We start from the raw sequence: 21,309 nt of genomic DNA, 5'->3' as shown, positions 1-21,309 counted from the left end.
CTATAGTAAGCAATACAGCATGGTACTAGCATAAAAAGAGACACACAGACCAGTGGAACAGAATAGAGGTCCCAGAAATAAGTTTATGCATTTACTGTCCATTGATTTTTTTTGACAAAGATGCCAAGAATATACAAGTGGGAAAGAACAATCTCTTGCACAAACAGTATTGGGAAAACTGCACAGTTACATACAGAAGAATAGAAATATACCCCATCTCACATCATATACAAAAATTAACTCAAAATTGATTAAATACTAAAATTATAACTTAAACTGTAAAGCTCCTAGGAGAAAATACAAAGGAAAAATTTTATAAAACTGGTTTGGGCAATAAATATTTGGACATTACTCCAAAAGCACAAGCAACAAAAACAAAATACACAAATGAGATTATAGCAAAATAAAAGTCTCCCGCACAGCATGAAAAACAACCAATGTAATTAAGAAACAACCTATAGGATAAGGGAAAATATTGGCAAACCATTCATCTGATGAGGGGTTAATATTCAACGTATGTAAGGAACCCAAACAAGTCAACAGTAAGATTAAAAAAACCCTATTAAAAATGGGCAAAGGATCAGAATAGGCACAACTATTAAAAGAAGACACGTAAATGGCCAAGAGATATTTGAAAAAAATGCTCAACATCACTGATCACTGGGGAAATGCAAATTATAGCCACCATAAACTAGGATCTCACATCTGTTAATATAGCTATTATAAGAAAGACTGGGCCGGGCGCGGTGGCTCACGCCTGTAATCCCAGCACTTTGGGAGGCCGAGGTTTATATTGATGAACATGTTTAGCTTTGTAAAGATGGTTTAGATTAGCCACTATGTTACGATATATTTAGTTTTACCACTAAATTACAATACTTTAGAATTCTCTACTGAATGCTATCTTTGTGGGACACGAACTCTCCACCCTGGTAAGTCATGTCAGGAGTATGTCTTTCTCAAAAGTGAGGAACAAGTTTCTGCTCCTTCAGTTGCCCATCTTCGAGAAAATATGGCCTTCAACAGAGGGATAAATACACACCCCATTCCATGAAACACTATTCAGTGATCAAAGAGATGAGCTGTTGAGTCATGCACATGCACCCACCACATGAATGGATCTTAAATGCAGTTTACTAGGTGAAAGAAGGAAGAATTAAAAGTCACATATTTTATGATATAACTCATATGAAATTCTAGAAATTTAAAACTAAAGAAATAGAAAAGGGAACATTATTTTTGTGGCTTAAGAGAACATAGATTTATTGACTAAGAGGAGGGGAATAGGGACTTTTTAGAGTGATAAAACTTCTGTGTGGCACTACTATGTAGACACATTAGTCTGATTTTGCTAACACCCACAGAACTGTAAAAGACAATGGGTGAAATTTAATGCATGTGAATTAAAAAAAAAAAAAACAGAAAATTGGAGGATTTTTTTTTGATGAAATAGAGACCATAACAAGTGAATCTAGTATTATTACAAAAGTATGACAAATCTCACTGAAATTATGAAACAAAAAAAGCAAGCTGACCTAAGTACCTTTAGAAAACAATGTTTTGACTGGAAATTTTAAGGCTAAGGATTTAAAACAAAATAAAAATAAAAATAGACCTAAACATTCTACAGCTGTTTGACATTTTGTTTCTCACAATCAAGTGGATTCACAATTGTGAAACTAATTTACCTGTAGAGTTGGATGGAAAAAAAAGATAAATAGATGTTAGAAAAGGAGATTCATGTTTCTCAGTCTCAGAGAAAGAAGTCACAAGCAGCCATGTGAAAGACAAAAATGAAACTTGCAGTACTGGATTAGAATTGGAGACATCAGTATGAACTCATGTTTACTCCCTCCCCACACATACACATGCACACAGAGAGAGAGAGAGATAAGTGTATACAGAAGTCATATATTATCTACACAAATATATGTATTGTGTGTGTGTGTGTGCATATGTGTGTGTAAAGGTAGCTCTGCATACTAAGAGTCCTAGAAGCAGTGAGGCTACAGTGGTCATAAGCACACACAGAGCCAAGGTTTTGGTTTCTATCTGTCTTTATCCACTAAGTACCTTCAAAAAATACCAGATTATTGATCCAGGACAGAAAAAATGCAAGATGAGCCTAGGGCATCATGTAGTGCTATAAAATAAGGACGTGTTCACAAAATAAGGTGAAGAAAATACATCAAAGGGACAGAGGGGTCAGTCTGAAAGAACATACAGAGATCAAGGTTGAAATAATTTGAACAACACAGTAGAAAATGTAGTGTTGGAATTGTAATCCAAAGTAAAAAAAATTAATCACTTTATATTGGCACAAATAAATGATTTAATATATAAATACATGAAGAAGATGAGAGAAACTCATTTACAAAATCTTTTCAAATAATATATTGATATGTTTCTCCCCCTTCCAAGAGTTGAAGTTTATCTGCCCCTCCCTAAGAATGAGCTGGAATTAGTGACTTGCTTCAAAAAATAGAATATGGAAATGAGAAAAATAGTAACGCACAATGGGGAAACCACGCAAACACTGCAAATGATCAAGGTCGACATAATCGGTGATAAAGCATTTTAATGTATTCTAGTCCTTGACATAATATAGTAAGAAGGGCAATTCACTCTTATGACAGTCTTCCTCAAAATCTATAACCCAGTGCAGTAATGAGAAAAAATACACATATATATACCCAAATTGAGAGTATTTCCACAGCTTCTAAAAACTGCCAAAATCACCTTAAAAAACAAGGAAATGCTTAAAATTTGTCATTGAACAGTAGAAATTTAGAACACATGGAAACTACATGCAAGCACCATTACCATTTCTGATTGGATTGTGGAACAGAAAAGAGACATTAGTAAAAAAAAAAAAAAAAAAAAAAAAAAAAAAAAAAAAAAAAAAAAAAAAAACTAGTGAGATCCAAATAAACCCTCAAGTTTAGTTAATACTATTCATTAATTTTTAGTTTTGACACATGTGCCATAGTATGTAAGATGATAACATTAGAGGAAAATAGGTGAGGTGTATATTGGATCTCTCTGTACTACCTGTAAATCTTTTCAGTAAAGCTAAAATTATTCCCATTAAAAACTCAATCAGAGATTTTAAAGTTGAGGAAAGGATGATTTCCATGACTGCACCAGAACAACTCCATCTAACCAACATGCTGGCAGATGTAGTGGAGGACAAATGACAAGAATGCTGTAAGAAGGAAGCTATGATTAGCAGCTTAAGTCTCATGACAATTTAAGAAGTGCTATGCTAGTAGCTGTGTTTATAGTGAATTAAAATTTCTTTTTATAATCCCTATTTGCTCATATACATCATTTGGAGTGTATGTCTGTTTTCAAACGATAATATAACTGCATTAAAATCACTCTTAATAATACCATGGCTGATGGAAACTCATGATTTTTTCTGTGGTAGAAAGAAAGAGTTTTTCATTCAAATGACAAAGGGTAAAGAGGTGGACTGTAGTAAATGGGCTGTCTTTCCATAGCTACTCCTTACCCCTTTCCACCTTGTTCTGTTCTCTGGGAGTATGACATTCATGAATTGTGTTGACTAGATTTCTTTATCACTTCTGTTTCACTTCAGCTAGAAAATAAGAGAAAGAGAGAGTAAAACACATTGGCAGTGGCTGTATTCTCTACACAAGGCTCCTGGGAGGCAATTTTCTCCTATAGTTTTAGCTGTCTGTAGCTTCCAGTGATTATTCCCTGTGATGGACTGAACTGTCCACATCTCTTCCTCCTCCTATGTTGAAGTCCTAACTCCCAGTACCTCAGAAGGTGACAGTGTTTGGAGATAGCATCTTTAAAGAAGTAATTCAGGTTAAATGAGGTTACTGAGGTGGGTTCTAACCCAACATGACTGGTGTCCTTATAAGAAGAGGAGATTCAGACAGAGATACACACAGAGGGCAATACCATGTGAAGACCCTTGGAGAACACAGTATCTATAAGCCAAGGAGAGAACCTTCAAATGAAACCAGCCCTGCTGACACCTTGACTGTAGACTTCCAGCCTCCAGAATCATGAGAAAATAATTCTGCTGTTCCAGCCACTGAGTCTGTGGTAATTTGTTACAGCATTGCTAGCAAACTAATACTTCCACACTTTTTCCTTTCAGGCATAGCGTCTTCTTACTTGCTAGCACTGAGATGCTTTACCATCCCTTGTTGGTTTCCCTGATTCCTGAAAAAATTTATGAAGTATTTTAATTACTTATGTTTACTATATTATTTGTTTTCTGTTAAAACCCTATTGGTTGTATTGCTCTGACAAGTGAATGAAGTAACAATCCTTTTCTCTTGATATTCTAACTAAAACACCTGCCAGTTTTTTGTATCAAGTGAAGTAACTCAGGAATGGGAAACCAAATATCGTATGTTCTCACTTGTAAGTGGGAGCTAAGCTATGAGGATGCAAAAGCATATGAATTATATAAAGGACTTTGGGGACTTGGAGGTTGGGCAGGAGAGGTGTGGGAGGCGGATGATGGATAAAAGACTACACATTGGTTACAATGTACAGTGCTTGGGTGACAGGTGCAACGAAATCTCAGAAATCACTACAAAAGAACTTATTCATGTGACCAAAAACCACCCGTTCACCAAAAACTACTGAAATAAAATTCAAAAAAATATATAAATAAACGTTTTCAATGAGAAATTGCTGGAGTTTGGAATTACGTATTCCACTACTGATCATTCGCATATAGCTCATCATCTTCCAAAAACTTCAGTGTATATTAATGAGATTAATTTATTAGCATACCAAAATGTATATATTTAAGTAGCTGGCCTCTTCAAATTATGTTTCTTGAAAGAGTAAGACAACCTTTTTTTTTTTCAATGTGTCAACTTCATTTTGAAGCTCATTTGGAATCATTTCATGGCACACATAAGATTATCAATCCTATTAGGTTTTATGACTTCTTAATTTGATAACATGGGTGTTATTCACCTAGATTACTCTATTAAAAAATAAATCTTACTAAGTTCTAACAATGATGAATATAGTCAACACAGGGATGTCTAAAAGGAAGTGTGCCAAAACTGACTATATTCATAAAAATGATTTTGGATGAAGTGTTTGTATAGCCTAATGACTACTTTCAAAATACTACTTATATAAATGTGCATGTTCACAGCTAATTTCTATAATTTTTCTAGTATCATCAAAATGTATTTTACTGTATGATATATTTACTTTCAGGAAGCATACTTTACTAAGTATTGACAAAGCAGGGGTCAAAAAAAGTTGTTTATATAATATTCAAAAGGAGAAAATAAAACCAGAATAAATTGTTAACAAATTTCAAATGTTGAGGGTCCTTGTGTTGCTTTATATAGGCAGTTTCATATTTATGTACAGAAAGCCTTTCTGATATTTAGCAGATTTGACATTTTCAAAGAAATCACTACATTTTTTTCACTGGATATTACTAAGTATGACGGTTATATGGACAAGGCTTTGTAAACTAAAATGACTAAAACGGATTATATGCATAGACTATATATTTTTCCTATGGATCCAAATTTAGGTAAGAATGCATATCCCTTGAATTTTACATAAATATTCACGAGCCATTGCTGCTTTCAATTTTTAGAGAGAGAAAGATAAAAAAAATGATTTATCATCTTTTATGAAAGCATTGTCCATCAGGCTTGCATTTTGAATGGTACAAAAAAAATTCACCAGAAGAGAAAATCCATGTCTGTCAGTCAAACTAAAATGGATACATTGGATTTCATAGAGAGTCAAAATGAAACAATTGCCCTGCTGATTGTAGCACAAATCAGTGAATCTTTCTGCAACATCTGCTGGAAGTTGGTAAGTGTTTGTTGACAGGAAGCTGGCATTCTATTCCAAGCCATCACTCACAAAAGTTCTGACCAGTATAAAAATTATAGAACTGAAAAGCTAACAGAAAATAAAGTTAAAAGAGTGAGAGCGAGGATAGCATCTTTGAAGATTTCAATATGGTTGCCTTTGGACAAAATGGACAAGAATGAACAGTTAGCTTTCAGCTTCCCCTAACTCTATCTTTATTCCTTTCTAGTATTTAAATTTACCTCTATTTCACTTAGATAAAAAGGCTTGTTCTGTCACATAGCAGAAAAAGACGCATTTGGGGAGGTTATAAGAACCATCTTTATCATTTACACATACTAACAATATATTTCTTAATAATAGTATATACTTTTAAAATGTAGGATTAAATTAGTCATTGAAATGCACTTGGGACAGTGTCTGGCATATTTTAAAGAGGTAGATGAATGTTACCGACCTATCATCATCACCCTCATTATCATTATTAGAAGGATAATTTGATTAGCAAAAGTGAATTATAGTTATTTACCTTGCTTCAGGAATTAAAAAAAAAAACACTCTGGAATATATACAAATTCAGTAGGTTGTCACGCTACTGAAAATAGGCCAATATTTGATTCCCGAGTGATCTGAGCCCTTGATATTTTGACTCTTCCTAGAGGAATCGTAAGAATGTGCCCTAGAGAATTCCCTAAATTCTAGTACGCTTTCTTTTTGAAACTAAAGTTGTCAGTATCACTGTTAACTTTGATAGTTAAGATTAATCCATTACACCCATTCAGAGAACATTTGTTACTTGCTAGTTCAGTAAATATCTTATTTTTCTATCAAAGGAATCAATATACATACATCAATAAATAATTTCTCACTTTCACAACAGAAATTCTAAGCCAGATTAACCCAGTAGACCATTTAAAAAAAAAATTTATTAGGAAATCTTCAAATACAATAGTGAAAGAGCTGGTTCCTTTTTCCATTTATTGTTTTGTTTTTGTTTTTTAATTCTACCTTCTGACTAAGCGGAAGAATCACCAACATCGTTTGCTAATCCATATCTAGAGGTCCTCAACCCTAAATATGTTTTCACCCAGCAGACTTTATTATTAAATTTTCGAGATGCTATTCTATATTACAGGAACTATCATTACAGTGTGATGGGGAGTATAATAACCCCAATGAGGGCCAGGCACGGTGGTGGCTCACGCCTGTGATCCCATCACTTTGGGAGGCCAAGGTGGGCAGATCGTGAGGTCAGGAGATTGAGACCATCCTGGCCAACATGGTGAAACCCGTCTCTACTAAAAATACAAGAATTAGGCCGGGCGCGGTGGCTCACGCTTGTAATCCCAGCACTTTGGGAGGCCGAGGCGGGCGGATCACGAGGTCAGGAGATCGAGACCATGGTGAAACCCCGTCCCTACTAAAAATACAAAAAATTAGCCGGGCGTGTTGGCGGGCGCCTGTAGTCCCAGCTACTCGGAGAGGCTGAGGCAGGAGAATGGCGTGAACCCGGGAGGCGGAGTCTGCAGTGAGCCGAGATCGCGTCACTGCACTCCAGTCTGGGTGACGGAGCGAGACTCTGTCTCAAAAAAAAAAAAAAAAAAAAAAAAAAAAAAAAAAAAAAAAAAAAAAAAAAAAAAAAAAAAAAAAAAAATACAAGAATTAGCTGGGCATGGTGGTGTGTGCCTGTAATCCCAGTTACTCGGGAGGCTGAGGCAGGAGAATTGCTTGAACCAGGGAGGCAGAGATTGCAGTGAGCTGAGATCACGCGACTGCACTCCAGCCTGGTGACAGAGGAAAACTCTGTCTCAAAAAAAGAAAGAAAGAAAGAAAAAATAAGCCCAATGAAAGAGACGAGTTTTTAAAAGTTATTTATCATACAGATAGAAACACTTTTAAAGATTCTGAGAAAAAAATGAAGACAATAATATATAACACATTTTTGTCTAATCCAGAAATGTCTCAGACAAACCTGAATTTAAAGTTATCCACCAATAAATGCCATGGATCTCAAGCCATGATATTAAATATATAGTTGTACAATGAATTATTTGCATGAAAGCATTGCCATTATAGTTCCTCATGATATTGTGTAAGGCATCGAATAAGCCCAAGCATGCTGGGACTGACGGTAAGTAGAAAGAAACCCAAATCCCAATTAACTGTGTCTCAAATGGCAACTACTCCAAACATTATCAACCTGCTGTGATGTGTTTGCTCTGCTGTGAGAGGATATTGTAAGATACTATTCTTGAATCTGAAGTGCTTAGCAGTTTGGCAGATTTTTCATCCAACAGCAGCATAGCCTTATCACTTTTGGTGAGGGTAATTCCATATCTGTGAGTTCATTCTTTGTTCCATCTTGACAGCATTGCCTATCTGTTAATGAACTGATATAGCAAAAGTGGGAGAGGAGAGGAAGGGTAAGAGACGGTAACAATCCCAGCGTGGAACATTATCTGCATCTTTTATATTGAATGACTTCACAACCATAAAAGTCTCTTAATGATACACAATTATTGTCTGATTTTGGAAAAACTCTAAGCAATCCATCTATATACCCTTGCCCCAAACTTTCTTACTACCAATCTTCCGAATCCTATTTCATTGAGCATCTTAACAGTGAACTACAACTTTAGTCATTACTCTGAATAAAAGTAGATATTTACTTTAGATCTAAAATAATTTCTGGAAAAGTAAACAATATGAGCTACTGCAAAGGTAATTCTGGGATGACCTCCCTGGCTTCATTCTTCTTTTGGACTATTTCTGAGAGGGTTATGATGCCATAGCTGCCACTTTGGGTTAGTTCCATCCTATAATTTTAGAGCTACCTATTATCTGGCTTGGATTTTTCTTTTCAGTCAACTTGTGATGGGGAAATTCCTCAGAGGCCACCGGCATAGATTGAGAAGAGTGTGGTAGCACAACCAATGTCAGAGTGCTGAAAGAGTCAGCAAATCACTCATGAAAATATTTGTACCTTTGGGATCTGTTTAAGGCCAATATTACATATGTTACTTCCACTTGATGAAGTCTTGTTTGCCAGATAACAATTTATTTCACCAAGGGCAGCATCAGTAATATAATTGCCTCTGGATTGCCTTAAAAACAGTTGCTTGCACTACAGAAATCCTTCTTTAATTTGCTTCCATTCAATGCAGAATGGTCAGATCAGTACACCAAATGTGGATTTAAAGAATCATGTTACTTCATTCATTTTGGTAATGATGATTTGACATGCCTCAGAACACTAGACCAACAGAAATTTTACTGAAATAACAGAAATCTAATTTTTATGGTATTAATCTCCTACCTTGTTCCTCCAATAGATACTTTTAGTCCTAGAGGCAGGAAGATATATTTTAAAAAGTATGCCATAATAGCCTGTGGAATGCTAGACAATTAAAGCCCTTTTATTTTAGTTTGTGTCATGGAGCCAAAGGTTGGCTAAACCTCAATGAGATGGAAATACACATACGGTTCTCTTGGCCTTCTGCTTCCAGTGTCCGCTAGTCATCCGAGTAAGGGGGAAAATACCACACATTTGACAGCTTGGTGGTTGTTTATCAAATTCTAGGGCTGTGTTGATTTACACTAGCAAAGAAGACATATCAGGAAAAAACATCACTAAATTTGGAATTGCTGATTCATATGTCTTATGTTACCCTATTATCTTTCCCTCACAGCCAACTTACCTCTTCAGAGTAAAAACAGGGAGTCATATTTTATGTCTTAAATGGTATCACTAATCTCTATGATTCTCCATGTGAGAGTATTGACTTTATTATTTTGAAAGAAAGATGCTTCAGTTTGGCCTCTCTTACTCTAATGATCACACAAGGATTAAAACTGATATGAGAATTCTGTCAGGTGCTGTTATAAATATATATTTAAAGACCAAGAAAATAATTTTAGGTGGGATTAAAAGAGTCCCAGGGAATAATATGTATCACCTGACAAAGCGAGCTCTACTCTGAGCAGTGAACCACAGAGGTTTTCAGTTTGCTAGGAGTTCATGATTACCTGAGAGCCAGTTTCTAATATTTTCTGTCATGTTAACGTCTGAGTATTCTGGTTGTCTAGTACGTTCTTACTCTAAAAAAAATATGGCAGCAGTTCCATCTGAGGCACCCAAGAAGCAAGTTTATAGACCATACCTGTAATGTTTTATGAAATATTTTCTCAGCCTTTGCTATCCTGGGGATCTTGGATTTCAGTGGAAATCAGAAAGATTACTTAACTGAAGTATCCCCCTACAGAGAATAATTAATCAATCAATAATTTTTAAAGATCACGAGGATCCTCTTTGGTAGATTTCTTAAAGATTTGGTGAATAAATTGACCTCTGCACCCTTCAGAGGACACAGTTCATAGTGAGTGTCTTAAACCTGATAATTCTACTCGAATTTTTTATTTCTCTACATTTTTATATTTTTAAAATACATTATAATTAGGAATTACTGGCATATTAATTTTAGTTTTCATGGCCCAATACTGATCCCAAATGTGTCAGCTAATCAAGAAGGGCAATGACAAACATTCCTGTCTGCTCGACCTAGCACACCAGATGCAGAGTATCTGGCAACGCACTCATGCTCAAACTCAACCAAACTACAATCATGTTCAACCCTAATTTTCTACAGTTTTCAGAAGACATTCACAGATATAGTTCTCCTCATTTTTTTTTTCTAAATTATAAATTTTACAACAATTCTATACTCCTGTGTACACCTCTTCAGTTCCCAGGTTTAACATTGTAATTCATCCACAAAGCATGCCCTCTAATCTGGTTTAACAGTGAAGATGTGGCTTCAGTAACATGGCTTTCCTATTGCAAGGTTATTTTGTTAGAAAAGGTTGTTAAAGGATCTTCAAAAAGGAGAGGAAGGAATAATTCTGCTAGCAGGGGAGACTATTATAAGACATATTTCATGAAAGTAGGAGCTATGTTTTCTTCAGCATCTAGAATAGGGTGTAGCACATAATAAACACCCAATTAAGGCTCACTGAATGAACAAATAAATCTAAACCTTCATATTTCACCCCCTCCCACTGTTTTTTCAATCAATTCCCAAATGTTTAGACAGGAAGTCTAGAAAGATAATGAATTTCAGTGGTATTAAAATTTGACAACAGATTGAAATTTAAATTTTTTGTTAGCTGTATGGTTGAAAGAGTTAGGATAGTATTTTAGCATAATCATAGAATTTATCTGGTACTTAATACAAAGAACTTAGACGTGTGAAGCTTACATGCTCTTTATTTATGCAGAGCATTTGAAAGAATCGTCTTTCCCCCACAGTCTTTGAAATAATTGTTCCCTAAATTTTCTACTGTAAATTTATCATTCACTCACTATCCATTCTATTTGTTTATCTATTCAGTGTAAACTAATTGTTGAGCATCCATTCTATTTCTGACACTGTTCTAGGCTAAAGGAACATGATAACAAACAGAAAAGATTATATCTGTCTCCTATGGAGCTAATATTTTAATGAAATGAGATAAGCAATAAATAAGTTGAGTGAATATATGACATGTCCAGTGATGGTGGGTACTATGGGAAGAAAGTAGTTAAAGGGGCAAAGAAAGTACTGGCAATGAGAACGAGTGGCTACTTTGTATCACTTGACTTTTCCTATAAGAAAATAAAAGATCAGGCCAGGCGGGATGGCTCACGCCTATAATCCCAACACTTTGGGAGGCCGAGGTGGACAGATCACGAGGTCAGGAGATCGAGACCATCCTGGCTAGCACGGTGAAACCTCGTCTCTACTAAAAATACAAAAAATTAGCCGGGCGTGGTGGCGGGCGCCTGTAGTCCCAGCTGCTTGAGAGGCTGAGGCAGCAGAATGGCGTGAACCCGGGAGGCGGAGCTTGCAGCGAGCCGAGATCGCGCCACTGCACTCCAGCCTGGGAGACAGCGAGAGACTCCGTCTCAAAAAAAAAAAGAAAAGATCAAAAGCAAACTGGTAGCTCTCAGAAGCGTAAAAAAGGTAAAAAGCGATTATAGAATTTAGGTAAATATGAAAGCTGTACAAAATAACACTGTTAATATAATAAGAAACATAAAATTGTATGATGAAGAGTAGTTAGAGAAAGGAAATGAAAAGTAATAAAGTGTTAGATAAATTCTTAGTGACATAGCTGAAGTGGAAGACAGGAAAAGAGATCCATCTTCTTCTACTTGGTTGGTGTTCCTGAGGGAAAAAAATTAAAACAATAAATGAAAAAATATAATATTTAAGAGAAAAAAATCCAGAAAGTAAAAATTTATATTTATGCATGCAGATTAAAGGGACATATCTTTTCCAAAGAGATAAGATTTTGGCATAGAATAATCAACATGGAGTTATATTGTGTTAAAGGTAATGAAAATCTAATATAAATGAGTAATTATTGATGGAGAGAGGCAAATTATTATAGTCATCTATAACAGAAAATATGAGTTCATATCCCACTTCTCCATTATAATATTAAATGACAAGAAATAGTGACACAATGAGATGTTTTTCCAAGAAATTTTGTAGTGAACAAACCATTGTTCAAGAAAAATGGTAGCAGAAACTTCATTATAACTTGTAATAACTAGTTCCCATAAGCCCTTCTTTTAAAAAGTACTAAATACTGATGTTGAATCAAGCAGAAAATTACTCATGTGGTTTTGCCAAAAAGCCTGATGGTGACTATTAAATCTATCCCTGTAGGAAAAATACCAAAATAAATATAGTTACAAACAAGAGTATTAATGAAATAAAATTTGCCTATATATGTAGAAATGACATAAAAATATATGAATAAAGAAACTGTATGCAGGAAACTATAAAACAATGATGCAAAAAACCAGAGATCTAAGTAAAGGAAGAAATACTCCATATACATGGATTGAGAACCTCAATATTGTTGAGATATTTGTTTCACAAAAATTTATCAATAGATTCAATATAATCCAAATCAAAATCCTAGAAAGCTGTATGAGAATATCAATAAACTAATTCTAATGTATATGTGGAAAGTAAAACAATATCTAGATTACCCAACATGGTATTGAAGAAGAAAAATACTAAAGGACTCACACTACCTGATCTCAAGCTTAGTAATTAAGGCTATAGTAATTAAGATGATGTGGCATTGGTAAAACAAGAGACACATAGATTACTGGAACAGAATAGAGAACCCAGAAATAGATCTGTAAAATTATAGTCAAGCAATGTTTTCTAAAAAGAAAAATAAGGGAACAATTTTATTCATAATAACACTCAAAAGTTCTAAATCAGCCTACAGAAATTTTTAGACTTCTCATATAAAATCCATAAACAGAAAGAAAATATATTTTTAAAAGCCCATTTACAAAATTCAATGCTGAAAAAATTTCTAGATAGAAACATAACATGAAATAAGCTTGATATATACGAAGAAATATTTAAAATATTACTAAAATACCTAAATATGGCATAAACAAATATAACAAATACCATGTTCTGTATAGCAAGATTCAAAATAACAAAATGCTACTTCTCTCTATGAAATCCATAAATATAATGAAAAAGCTCAAAAATAAAAATAGCATTAAGCTTGAAGAAGATGCAACAGATAAAAGGTCATATGAAAGAGTAAATCAACATGATCTGCTAAGAAATTTCTAAAACATAGAGTAATAATGGGCGGGCCGGGGAGATTATGCCCACTAGATATTAAAGTATAAGATAACAATGCATAGATTGAAAGAACAAACTCAAAATTCTACAAATACACAAAATTCTGAGATAATGTGTATTCACAATGATATACTTAAAGCCAGTATAAAGAAAAGATTGATTACTTCATAATTTATGATGAGAAAATTGGAATATCATATGGAAAGAATTTGGTTTTTAATAGACATAGTTTTCAACTTCTTCTTTGGAAAAATATTCACTGTTCATAATTTACATAAGTTTAAAGAATACATTAAGGTAATATAATACATGATAATTCTCCTGGAAACTAGAAATATTTTAAAGTTTGCATGGAAATGTACACCATACTGCAGCACTGGAAATTGAGCGAACTTCCTTTATGAGCTACCTTTTGGATTTTTCTTCATTTCCTACTTTATAAATCTATCAACCTGATTGTTCATATAATTTCCATTTTATTGGTAAATGTTGCAGTCGAAAAACAAATATATGACTTCTATTTGCAAGGTTTTCTTAAGAAATAAAATTTTATAGTGTAGAAATATTTATAATAAATAAAAAGTCTTATTGAATATGTCAGTTACTATATTTTCTCACTTATTGATTTTCAACGTTTTTGAAATATTAATTTACTACATAAATATATTGATTAGGCAAATGGAGGTTATGTACCTTCAAATGTTAAGACAATAGATTTAATAGTTATAATTTTTTTACATTAACTTGTAGTTCAACATTACTGTCATATATGATTCATTTCTGGTTTATCTGTACATCAGTTTTGTACACAAATACTATACAATAAATAATAAAAAATAACTAATGTGTCTGAGAAAAAATTACATATAAATCAGTGATCATCTCATCTGCAAACAAGTCTTTCTGACTTGTATGTCTTTTATATAGAAGTGTCAAAAGTAAGTAACTTAGACTTGTTCCTCATTTTACAAAAAAATTTTTCAATTTTTCACCATTGAGTATCATTGAGTATGCTATTAACTCTAGGCTTGTCATATATGGCCTTTATTATTTTGAAGTACATTCTTTATGTTTCTAGTTTATTGAGAGATTTCATCATGAAAAGGTGTTAAGTTTTCTCTAATGCTTTATCTGTATCTACTGAGATAATCCTGTGGTTTTTATTTTTCATTTTGTTAATGTGATATATCACCTTAATTGATTTTTCTGTGTTGAACTATCTTGACGTCCCAGGGATAAATCCCATTTGATCTAGATGTATGATCTTTTTAATGTACTAGCGAATTATATTTTCTATTACTTTATTGAAGATTTTTGCATCTGTTATTACCAGAGATATTAACCTGTATTTTTCTTTTCCCATATGGTCTTTATTTGGCTTTGCTAACAGGGTAATACTAATCTCAAAAAGTAAGTTTGGAGAATTTCTTCCTCTTCACATTTTTGGAAGAGTTTGGGAAGGATTGACACTTTTTAAAAGATTGGTAGAATTCAGCAGTGAAGACATCAGGTCCTGGATTTTTTTTTCTTTTTTTTGAGATGGAGTCTCACTCTGTTGCCCAGGCTGGAGTGCAGTGGCACGATCTCAGCTCACTGCAAGCTCCTCCTCCTGGGTTCATGCCATTCTCCTGCAGTGGAGAATGACAGTGAGTGAGTTTTTACGAGATCTGATGGTTTCATAAGGGCTTCTCCCTTCTCTCAGCTCTCATTCTTCTCACTCCGGCAACCACGTGAAGAAGGATGTGTTTGTTTCTCCTCCTGCTATGAGTGTAAGTTTCCTGAGGCCTCCCCAGCCATGCGGAACTATGAGTCAATTAAACTTTTCCTTTATAAATTACCCAGCCTAGGGTATTTCTTCATAGTAGTGCAAAAATGAATGAATACACTAAATGAAATAGGCCAGTCACAGAAGGACAAATACTGCATGATTTTATTTATATAATGTATGTGAAAGAGCCAAATTTATAGAAACAATGAACAGAATGGTAGGCCCTGAGGAGGGAGGAAAATGAGGAGTTGCTAGTAAACATGTATAAAATTTCAGTTATGCAAGATGAATGAGTTCTGGAGATGCAATGTACAACATTGTGCTTGTAGTAGGCAATCAGGTACTCTATACTTAAACATTTGTTAACAGAGTAGATCCCATGTTATCTCTTACTGTCACAATAAAAAAAGACAAGAGAAAATCAATGATTCTCTTATATAGAAATAAATACCTGTTAATAAGAGCCAAATATATCAAATTATGAAATCATGAACAAGCTGGTCTGTTCTTAACTTATATTTACATCATCTTACACGGTACATGATCAGAGGTTCTTAAACAATTTCATAATAGAGAATATTTGTAAATTACTGTATTGCCAACAAAAGAAATTTTTAGCCTGGGATAGTTGTACCTTTAACAAAATAATTCCTTGCAATATATCAATAATGAAACCCTAAAGAGTTCACAAGCCAAAGGTTAGCAAATTTTTCACAAGACTCTACATAACTGAAAATTTTGTTCACTCCTGTGTTTCTAAAGCTTAGCATAGAGCATCATACCTTCCAGGCACTGAATAAATGCATAAAAAATACAAGAATAATTGAAGGAGCGAATAAAGGAATGAAGCCTCGCTAATACAAGCTGGCACAAAATAAGCTCCAATTATTTATATAATAAATGTCCTAATAAACTTTAAGTTGTCCTAAGAAGAATTTTATTTTCATTTATAGAATTTTACACCCTAACCTATTACTAAGTATTCTAAGTCCTGACTTCTCAGTGTAATAATGAAGCAAATGATGTCCAGAGATTTTAAGAAATTTTCTGAATGGTATAAATTTTATGTGTGACAATAACAGAACTGAGATCCAAGTTTTCATAAGATATTTTTAACTTAAAACTTTTATAACTTTTAAGGACAATTACTAAATAAATATTTTGAAAAGAAATATATTTTATGTAGATACAGGCTATATTATTTAGTAAAGTTTCAATTCATATCAACTTCTATTATTGTCCTCATCATTATCTGTCTTTTCTGTTTCCTGTTGTCATACCAAATAACAAAACAATTAAAGTTAAAATGGAGACCAACACAGTAACACATTTCTCCCAAACATTGATACGTAATATTGATTATGTTTCAGTCTTCATACACTAAGGAACTAAAAAGCAGAAAAGGAATTATGTTTTGTTTTTCCTATATTCCCAGTTTTCTTGCATGATGGATGCAGTGTCATCCTCTATCGATTAATGAAGGCCTTAACAAGAATTTATACTGTGCTTTGTTAATGTGTATTTTAAATATGCAGCCTGAAGTTATATGGTATATGTCTTCAAGTTATTTACCAGGAATTGTTTATATCGTCAGAGGAAGTGTGTTTTCTTCTCTTTATAACACACAGGCTAGTCTAAAGAAAAGAAGTTTAATATTGATACCTCCTCCCTCCTACCACCATCCTTTGTCTTTTGTCCCTTTTTATATTCTTCTTTGCTTTATAGTTCATTGAAATTTCCCCAAATTTCCTATTAGGAGTAGTTTAAATCTCTTAGTTTTTTAATATTGATACCTCTGTTAAAAAGTTAACTTTCAGAAATAGCATGAATTTATGACTAGATACTTTTGAATGAGATTCTGTATTTTTCTACTGGGAACGTATTAACAGATGTAGTGTAGGCTTTATAATAACAATGATAACTCAAAGAAGTTGCCAGAATTTAGGCATCAGAGAAGGATCAATATAATGACAAATTTTAAAAAATGATATAAAATAACTTCCAAATTGTTCATAATATTCCTTGATTTTTCCTTTTTATAATAAGAATATTGGGTATTAACCTTAGTAGTCCAAAATCAATGGAAAGACATTGCCATGAATAAGCCCACTGAAATAGAAATTTCAGTCATAAGCATTTTTAGTTGCCCTTTATTTTTCACATATACACATTGCCTTAAAATACATTCAATTATACAGGTATATGTATTATGAAAATATCTTCCCATATGAGATTAAACAGTAACACACAATAAGACTATTACAATCAAAATTTAAAATTGCATTCATTTATCTTGAACCTTTTCATTTCATTTCCATTCTTCAATATGCAGGTACTAATTTCATTTTTTTCATAAAAAGTAATTGTAACTTGCACATTGTTTTCATCAGGAAACAGATACTGAATGTCTTTTTTTTAACTATGCCAACCAGATATAATCTGGTAACATCATTCTCCTCCTTGTTTAAAAATTGACTTAAAACTTCAAATTCTGTATCATGGGGAGATCTACATCCATCCTCAAGATTTTCCCAGATATGCTGGGATATATTTTTCTCTTACTTTTGTGTCAGGTTTTCTTCTATGAATACTATCTCTGTTTTATGTATTGTGGTAGGGCCCATAATTGAACTTCTCCATTAATTTTCTCATACTGTGGTTATGTACGTATTGTCATGTGAGTGTGAGGCTACGTTATGTTAGGAAAGCATGTCACAGACAGCTAAAGAATGCCAGGAGTTGATAAGAATGTGGAGATTCAGGAACTTTTATATATTGTTGGTGGAAGGGTAGACTGGTGAAGCAATTTTGAGGGGCATTGTGGCTCTAATGAAGTTGCACCTGATCAATAAGAAAGGGAAGTGGTTTAATCAGAGAAAGAGCAAGCATGAAACAGAGAGAGAGGGAGAGAGAGAGAGAGAAAGGAAAATTAAATTAGCTTATTTTTTCTTATAAAATCATGTGGCCATTTTGTCATAGGGCAGTTTCCTTTCAGCCTTTCAACCCACAAGCTTCCTGGCCATGTATCTATCCTCCCTCCTACCACCATCCTTTGTCTTTTGTCCCTTTTTATATTCTTCTTTGCTTTATAGTTCATTGAAATTTCCCCAAATTTCCTATTAGGAGTAGTTTAAATCTCTTAGTTTTTTAATTTTCTTTTTATAACTAGGCCCATAGCCCTTACCTTCAGGCTAAACCTTTGTATTAGTTTGTTCTCACAGTGCTATAAAGATACTACCAGAGACTGGGTAATTTATAAAGAAAAGATGTTTAATTGACTTACAGTTCTGCATGGCTGTGGAGGCCTCAGAAAACTTATAATCATGGTAGAATGCAAAGCGGAAGCAAGGCACACCTTACATGGCAGCAGATGAGAAAGGGAGCACACGGGAAACTGCCAGACACTTATCAAACAACCAGATCTCATGAGAACTCACTCACTATTAGGAAAACAGCATGGGGAAAACCACTCCTATGATCCAATCACCTCCCACAAGAACTCTTCCTCGACATGTGGGATTACAATTCAGATTACAGTTAGAGATGAGATTTGGGTAGGGACATAGCCAAACTATATCAGTAATTTATTTAAAAAAGAGGTTTACTTGGCTCACAGTTCCACACACTGTACAGGAAGCATAGCCAGGGAGGCCTAAGGAAACTTACAATTATAGTAGAAGGTAAAGGGGAAGCGTGTATGTCTTACATAGCCAAAGCAGGAGGAAGAGGGAGAGGCGGGAGATGCTACACACTTTTGAACTCTATCATCTGAGAGAATTCTATCACAAGAACAGCACCAAAGGGGGAATTGTGACCCCATGATTCAATCACCTCCCACCAAGCCCTGCCTCCAACATTGGGGATTATAATTTGAATTGAGATTTGGGTGGGGACACAAATCCAAACTGTATTATTTCATCCCTGAGCACTCCCAACATCTCATTTCCTGCTCACATTGCAAAATACAACGATTCCTTTTCAATAGTCTCCCAAAGTCTTAACTCATTCCAGCATTAACTCAAAAGTACATAATCTACAGTCTCATCTGAGACAACACAAGGCCCTTCCACCTATGAGCCTGTAAAATCAAAAACAAATTAGTTACTTCCAAGATACAATGGAGGTACAGGTATTGGGCAAATATTTCCATTTCAAAAGGGAGAAATCAACCAAAAGAAAGTGGCTGCAGGCCCCATACAAGTCCAAAATCCAGAAGAGCAGTAATTAAATTTAAAGCCCCAAAATTATCTCTTTTGACTCCATTTCTGAAATCCAGGCCACACTGATGCAAGGGGTGGGATCCCCAGGCCTTAGGCAGCTCTGTCCCTGAGTCTGTGCAGCGTATAGCCTTTGTATTAGTCTGTTTTCACACAGCTGATAAGGACATACCCAAGACTGGGAAGAAAAGAACACTTAATTGGACGTATATATCCAGATATCAGGGCAAGCCTCAGAATCACGGTGAAAGGCAAAAGGCACTATAGCGGCAGCAAGAGAAAATGGGGAAGATGCAAAAGTAGAAACCCCTGATGAAACCATCATATCTCATGAGACTTATTCACTACCACAAGAACAGTGTGGAGAAACTGCCTCCATGATTCAAATTATCTCCCAATGGATCCCTCTCACAACACATGGGAATTATGGGAGTACAATTCAAGATGAGATTTGGGTGGGGACAACAGAAAGCCAAACCATATCATTCTGCCCCTGGCCCCTCCAAATCTCATGTTCTCATGTTTAGAAACCAATCATGCCTTCCCAACAGTCCACCAAAGTCTTAACTCATTTCAGCATTAACCCAAAAGTCCACAGTCCAAAGTCTCATCTGAGACAAGCACGTCCCTTCCACCTGTGAGCCTGTAAAGTCAAAAACAAGCTAGTTACTTCCTAGACACAATGGAGACATAGGTATAGGGTAAATACAGCCATTCCAAATGAAAGAAATTGGCCAAAACAAAGTGGTTACAGGACCCATGCAAGTCTGAAATCCATCAGGGCAGTCAAATTTTAAAGCTCCAAAATGATCACCTTTGACACCAGATCTCACATCCAGGTCATGCTGATGCAAGAGATGTGTTTCCAGATGTGTTTCCATGGTCTTGGGCAGCTCCCCAGCCTGTGGTTTTTCAGTGTACAACCTCCCTCCTAGCTGCTGTCATGGGCTGGTGTCGCATGTCTGTGGCTTTTCCAGGTGCATGGTGCAAGCTGTCCGGGGATCTAACATTCTGGGGTCTGGAGGATGGTGGCCTTCTTCTCACAGCATCACTAGGTGATGCCCAGTAAGGACTCTATATTAGGGCTCTGACCCCACATTTATCTTCTGCACTGCCCTAGCAGAGGTTCTTCATGAGCACCCCACCCCTGCAGCAAACTTCTGCCTGGGTACCCAGGCATATCTATACATCTTCTGAAATCTAGGCAGAGGTTCCCAAAACCTAATTCTTGACTTCTGTGCACTTGTAGGTTCAACAGCATGTAGCAGCTGCCAAGGCTTGGGCTTGCACCCTCTGAAGCCATGGCCCGAGCCCTACCTTGGCCCCTTTTAGCCATCACTGGAGCAGCTGGGATGCAGGGCACCAAGTCCCAGGCTGCCCACAGCTTGGAAACCCTGGGCACGGCCCATAAAATCATTTCCCTCCTAGGCCTCTGGGCCTGTGATGGGAAGGAGGGGCTGCTGTGAAGACCTCTGACAAGCCCTGGAGACATTTTTCCCATTGTCTTGGGGATTAACATTTGGCTCCTTGTTAATTTTGCAAATTTCTGCAGCCAGCTTAAATTATCCTCAGAAAATGGTTTTTCTTTTCTAGTGCATTGTCAGGCTGAAAATTTTCTGAACTTTTATGCTCTGCTTCTCTTATAAAACTGAATGCCTTTAACAGCACCCAAGTCACACCATGAATGCTTTGCTGCTTAGAAATTTCTTCTGCCAGATACCCAAAATCATCTCTCTCAAGTTCAAAGTTCCACAGATATCTAGGGCAGGGGAAAATGCTGCTAGTCTCTTTGCTAAAACGTAACAAAAGTCATCTTTGCTCC

The sequence above is a fragment of the Symphalangus syndactylus genome, chromosome 4, assembly GCF_028878055.3.
Source record: "Symphalangus syndactylus isolate Jambi chromosome 4, NHGRI_mSymSyn1-v2.1_pri, whole genome shotgun sequence".
NCBI lineage: Eukaryota > Metazoa > Chordata > Mammalia > Primates > Hylobatidae > Symphalangus > Symphalangus syndactylus.
The sequence above is the reverse complement of the archived record's forward strand: the minus strand, read 5'-3'. Positions refer to the sequence as shown.